The sequence below is a fragment of the Pinus tabuliformis genome, chromosome 3_2 (assembly GCF_031772625.1).
Source record: "Pinus tabuliformis cultivar Carrire ecotype Pingquan chromosome 3_2, CPIR1, whole genome shotgun sequence".
Lineage (NCBI taxonomy): Eukaryota > Viridiplantae > Streptophyta > Pinopsida > Pinales > Pinaceae > Pinus > Pinus tabuliformis.
This window is the reverse complement of record NC_142302.1, coordinates 816,676,537-816,682,658: the sequence shown is the minus strand read 5'-3', so window position 1 is coordinate 816,682,658 and position 6,122 is coordinate 816,676,537.

Here is a 6,122-nt window from a genome sequence, read left to right as displayed (position 1 = left end):
CAAGATCACAAGAAAGAGAAACTACACAAAGATACAGATATACATTCATAAAAAGCTCAAGATCAGATTAAGCTAAACATGTAAGCATAAAAAAACATCATTGGTATACAACATGTAGGAGAAACTCAAATAGTTTATTGATAAGATAATAAAGTCTGAGAGGAGATACAACCAAGTGAGTTCCGATCCAGCATCTACCTCCCAGCAAAGGAGTCCCTTCCTCTCCTCCAACAAAGCATAAATCACCTGATGTGCTAATGTCAATCTCAAACCAACAGCAATTCTCTGCAAAGTACAAAATTCCAGCCTTTTGAACCTTTGGGTGAGAGATCCATATATAGATGTGAGCAGAGAGGATGAGTCAGCTCATGTTTTGACTTGTGGCTTCTCTCTGTCAGTTATTGCTTCCACTTGGAGGTTGAGAACCTCTTACTCATCACTAGTCGAATTCATTGAGGCAAGTGTCATTGGAGAAGATTCTGGAAGCTTCCAGGGTCTTTCCACCTCGTTGAATGAACTTGCCATTTGTCATTTCCCGCTCAGCGCACCCTGGTAGTGCTTCTACCTGCGTTGCAGTGCACCTAGCCAGTGTAATCTCTGCATTTCAGCGCAGACAGCTAGTGGAGCCTCTGAATTGATCCTGAATTGACTGTTTCTGAGTGGTTTTTGGTGGAGAACTTCTGGGAGAAGCTGTCATTGGTTGACCTTGTTCCTCTAGGGGTAGGAACAACTCATTTAGGGACTTTGGATCCCTTGTATTATGGACATTTCATGCTCAATGCTGTAAGGCACAAAAATGTCTATAACAGTAGCCTTGGCAGTCGCACCTGAACTCGCCCAAATTTATAATTATAATGCAAATAATTACACCGAAGGTGTCCCTATATGGAATTGGCTGGAAAATACTACTCTAGCAAATGAGAACCTTTAATTTTCGTCCTCCTAGCTAATAATAACCCTTCAAGACTTCATCCAAACCATTTTGAACACATGGCGATAGCGATGGATTCGGCTTCGCTGCAATGAATTTTCTCAGGTTCTTTTCATTAATGGCCACCAGCCACCGGCAAGGACAAGAATTTTTCGTTTGTCAGTGACCTAAACGAGACTTCCGCGTCTGTTAGTGGCCCGAAGCAAGCACGGTGAAAATGGTAGAGGTATTTCAACGGTGAAAATGGTAGAGGTATTTCAATCGCGCTGAAGCAAAGAGGGTTTCGATTGTTCACTAGGAGCAGCCTCGATCGCTAGGTGCAGCGCCCAAGACTGACAATGCCAAGTTAATTAATGGAGATAGCACATGTTTTTTCTTTAGCAATTCGAGCAACAACGATATGACTTTTTCTTCACTGTTTTGGTTTTTGGTGGTGCACAATGACCGCTTATTCTATTGGTGGATGACCGGAACCATGGACAACACGAAGCCCTCTTGGCTGTGATCAACAAGGCCTTCAGCAATGCAACCTCGGAGGCATTGAGATTCATCTCGAAGGAGGAAATTACCTCATCAATGAACCTCTGCACCGTCCAAGTGAGGGGACAAAATTCTCTGCACCGTCTTTGCATCTCCCGTCCCCAAATGCGCATGAATGCAGTGTAGTGTGGTGCCTATTTCAAGAATGATTGAATATCAAGACAAGAAAAGGGGAACAAAACCGGAATATAAAGAAATCAATTCCATGATGAAATTACTTTACTTCATTACTGGATATGAATGAAATAAATCACGAAAAACCCATGGTACTGGGAACTGTGTTATAATATGGATAGAAACAGAAGAATTTCAACTATCAAGGTGTGTTGGCTGAGGGGGTGTTGTCAAGGTGTTCTTATTGTGAGGGTGCATTCTTTTGGCGTGTCTTGCTTCTTTCATTCAGCGTTCTTCCATGGGGAACCTTGCTGATAAAATCAATAAGGACATGTTTATCGCCGCTTGGCTCCCTTAACCATGGCCACTACTAGCACCAGAATCAAGAAACAATTCAAAAGTTGCCTTGGATTCCCCATATGTGACCAATACATCATAGCAAACCAACATAGAGACACACTTACTGCTATTCTTCTCTACCAGTCATGCTTATGTAAAATTCCCAACAAACCTACATTGCAGAAAAAAATTGCCACGGAGAAAAAATTGTTGTCATGGAGAAGATTCAATTAGAAATGTTGCAACTGTATAACACCCTTACTTGAGAAGATATTTGGCTTCAACAGACATACCAATCTGATCAATTAAAAAAGATTTTGCATTAATATAAGATGTACTTTGAGGGAAGAGGAGGTGCAGACCTTACAAGCCACAACAAAAACATGGTTGCTCGAGTTACATTTGAACTCTGAACTAACCAAACTCAAATTCCAAAACAAGATCTTTTAAATGTAAAAAACTTATGATTCACTCTTGACATTCTTAAATTGTTCCACTGATGATGTCATCCAGAACAAGTATAAGAAATAGATGAAGAGAATGTACAACTTGATAGTGAGCTCGAGGAAAGCTATCATTCTCACATGTAATGTAGGCTAATCTTTCACCCATAGACATATTTGATGAATGATATTGCATACCTCTGTTAAAATGTTGTAAATACGCTTCTCAAAACTGTTCAACTCAACGAAATCTTTCATTTGATTGTTGCCCCTTGGAAATCAGAGACAACCACTACTGTTATTCGAGATACTCCTGAGCATTTACACTTGGTTTACAAATGGATTGCAGCAGATATAGCTACTTTGCTTGAGCATACCTGATTATCTATTTTCAAGACATACAACTAGAAACCTACTATAAAATCATTTTTTATTACTGATTAGGTATATTTTCAAAAGCAGGGGCACTTTGGGATCGACTGTTGACACTGCGACATTGTGAAGTACGTGATCTTGATTTTCTGGTAGATGTCAGAGAAAGACTTCTCCTCGAGAAGCATTCAGATTGTAATGACGTCTCATTAAGAATATGTTTACCAAACATATGCAATTTTAAACATGTACCATTCAAGTATCATGATTTAAACTGTGTTGCTTCCCTTTGTCAAGAGGCAAAACTACTGAATTTTTGTCATCAACCCCATTTTCATCTAAACTACCTACAACTTGTTGACCATCTGAATTCTCTGACCAATAGTCACCATCTTGTTCATCAAAAGGAGCCAAATCTTCATATCCTTCATCAGACCTTGCAGATTCCTCATCAACAGAGCCTTCTAGCTGAGACAACAAAATTAGATTTAAGAGTGAATTCAAGCATAGAACCCACCAACGACATACACGTAATTTTTGTGTGATAAATACAAGGAAACTACCAATGACAGAGAATGACTTTGGAATAAAATTGAATAACTATGCCAGGCCCAGCTTTGAGTTTTATATAGACAACTTGACAACATATATGCATAACATTTCCTACAAAAAGTTTGAAAAACAAGTACTTACATCTTCTTGCTTAATGCTTGAGTCACTGAGTTCATCCTCAGAATCAACAGCAGGCACTTCATCTGGTTCTTCATCACTGCTTGGTATTGGCAATTCTTTAGTGAGCTGCAACCACAGTAAAATATACTATATCAGATCGATATAAAGCTATAAAAAAACCAATATATCGCAAGCAAAGGATGATATCGCTTGATAAATTGATTCAAGCCTTTAAGAAGTTCGCTCAACAAGGAGAATAAAGGGCGCGTACCTACATCATATAAAATGCAGGATTTTCCATAATATGAACTCTTCCTTTTGAAGAATTCTTTTACTAGAGTTGTCTTACCTTCTCCACCTGACCCAACGACCCCCACGACTTGAGAACCTTTACTCTGCTGCTGCAATGAAACCTTTTTTTCCAAACCTCTTACTTTTCTATGCAAACCACACCAATATCTGGCCTTTTCGATGTTATAGCGAAGACTTGTTTTTTTAAGTTCTTCCAATATGTTCTCCCAGTGAGATTTGTCAAGCTTCCCACTGAGATCTCTCCCATAGCTTTCTAATTCAGAAGGAAAACCATTTAAGGCTATTACAAACTCATCTACAATATCTTCAAATTATGGGAGTGGATCGACCTGGTTGAAGGCATTACGGTAGAAAATCTCTTGGGATTGTTGCCAATTAAGGTTGGTCAGGTTATAAATTGATGACTGTTCAACTCTGAAGTCTGTAAGAACATCTTTGGACCGAGTTGTAATCAATATTAAGCTCTTGTGAGGGAGAAAATTTTGAACTGGCAAAAGTGCCTTTAACTGATGAACATCATCTACATTATCTAAAATTACAAAGGCAGAGTAATCATATGAGACAGCTCTATGCCTTGAGTAACGCTCTCTATTTGAATATTCATGTTTGTCAAGTCCTCAAGAAGCTTACTCTGCAAGAAATGTAAAGAGCTACCAGCTACAGTTTCACTCACATCAAATAGAAAGCAGGTTCTATCGAAAGATAAACTCTTCCTGTTGATGAGTTCCTTTGCTAGCGTTGTCTTTCCGACTCTGCTACCTAATTGTGTTCCTTTGATGAGTTCCTTTGCTACCTAATTGCGTCTCAGCAAAGCTCCGATCTGCTCCATGACAGGCACCAACGATAGTTGGGAGTTTGACTTCATGGAACATCGAATTTCCACGTGTTATGACAGTTGCCTCGTGGGGCCGCAGATATGGATCCACAAATACGAGAAAGAATATAATAAAGTGCAAACCAGGGCCCACTTAGACTCCCTTGCCAATAACACCCTTACGCTGATGACACTATGAGATGGACTGTTAGCCCGCCAGTTTATATTTAGCTTTTTTTTAGAGTAACGTTGCCAACTATCTCTACTAAGGTTCGACGTGTAGAGATTAAATCCCTGGAGTAGTTAGAAAGTAGATTCTATTCACAAATTCCCTAAGAACCAATATCGATAATTGCTATATCTAGCATTTCATGTCTTTTGGCATTATGATCAGGAACTAAGTAAATTATAGACATTTTAGCTATAGAGTTAATTGAATCTTCAAAATCTTGTAATCCCAATTCTTTCAACCATAAAGGTAATTGAATTTACATTCTAAAGTTGTTTTCTCAATATATATTGTTGTATAACCACATTGGTACTAGTTTGGTCTGGGACTTAACTATTGTTGGGTGGGAAGTAAGTTACAAGGAAGAGTTCATCCCCAAGGCCAAGTGTAAGGTCCTCGGGTGCACGGACGAACCGGGCACGGGCGCACGGTCGTGCACGGCGAGTTGGGCTACACGACCTGGGCGCGCGCGGGCAGAACATACATGCGAGTTCAGACTTGTGCGAAGGCGTTGGAGAACAATGCGAAGGCATGAAGGAGGACGAGCTAATGTTTATATGCGTTGGAACATGGCTTAAACGTTATGGAGGCTGACCTATGTTTGAGAGGAGTCAACGATATGTTTGGGCGCGTTTACAATGGCGTTTGGGGCGTTGGGTGAGTCGGCTGAGCAGCCAGACTTCACCCACGCTTGGGTATATATTATTGGAGCATTCGCTCTCATTCATCATCAAACAACTTCGCTCATCTTATGAGGAAAAGGTCGCAGAAAAGAGTGTGTGGTGCAGATTGAAAAGGAGAAGGCGCAGACTTAGAGATGTGCCCATTCTTGGGCAAGGCACACGGCACAAGTTTGGTTATCAGTTGAGAAGGGCGTGCACGGGTGTGTGGCGCCCGCATTGTGCGACGACTTGGTGTGGGTGTCTTGGCGACTCGGGTGAGCACCCGCCCATCGTGCAAGTGTGCACGAAGGTTTGTTGGCGTGTTGGGTTGTGAACGGAAGTGTATCTCGGGTAGAGGCGCCCGTGTGTGGCGACTTGGAGGCGCGCCCAAGTTGGGAAAACGACACGACCGTGAGACGAAGGTTGGAACCGGAGGTCGTAGAGTTGGGCAAGGGGTACTACGTGTTGTTCACACAATTTGGGAATTTGTCAAGGGTTGGAAAGTGGGACTGCGTGTGGGCAGGTGTACACGGTTTGGGCGTTCGCGACCAAACGAAGAGAGAACCGGCGAAGACGTGCGACGAGGTGAATGACGGGTTGGAGAGTCATGCAGTGACTGTGCGGAGGTGCCGACGAGCTGGGCAACTGAGTTTGCCGTAGTTGGAAATTTGGCTAAGTATAAATTTGGGGTTTC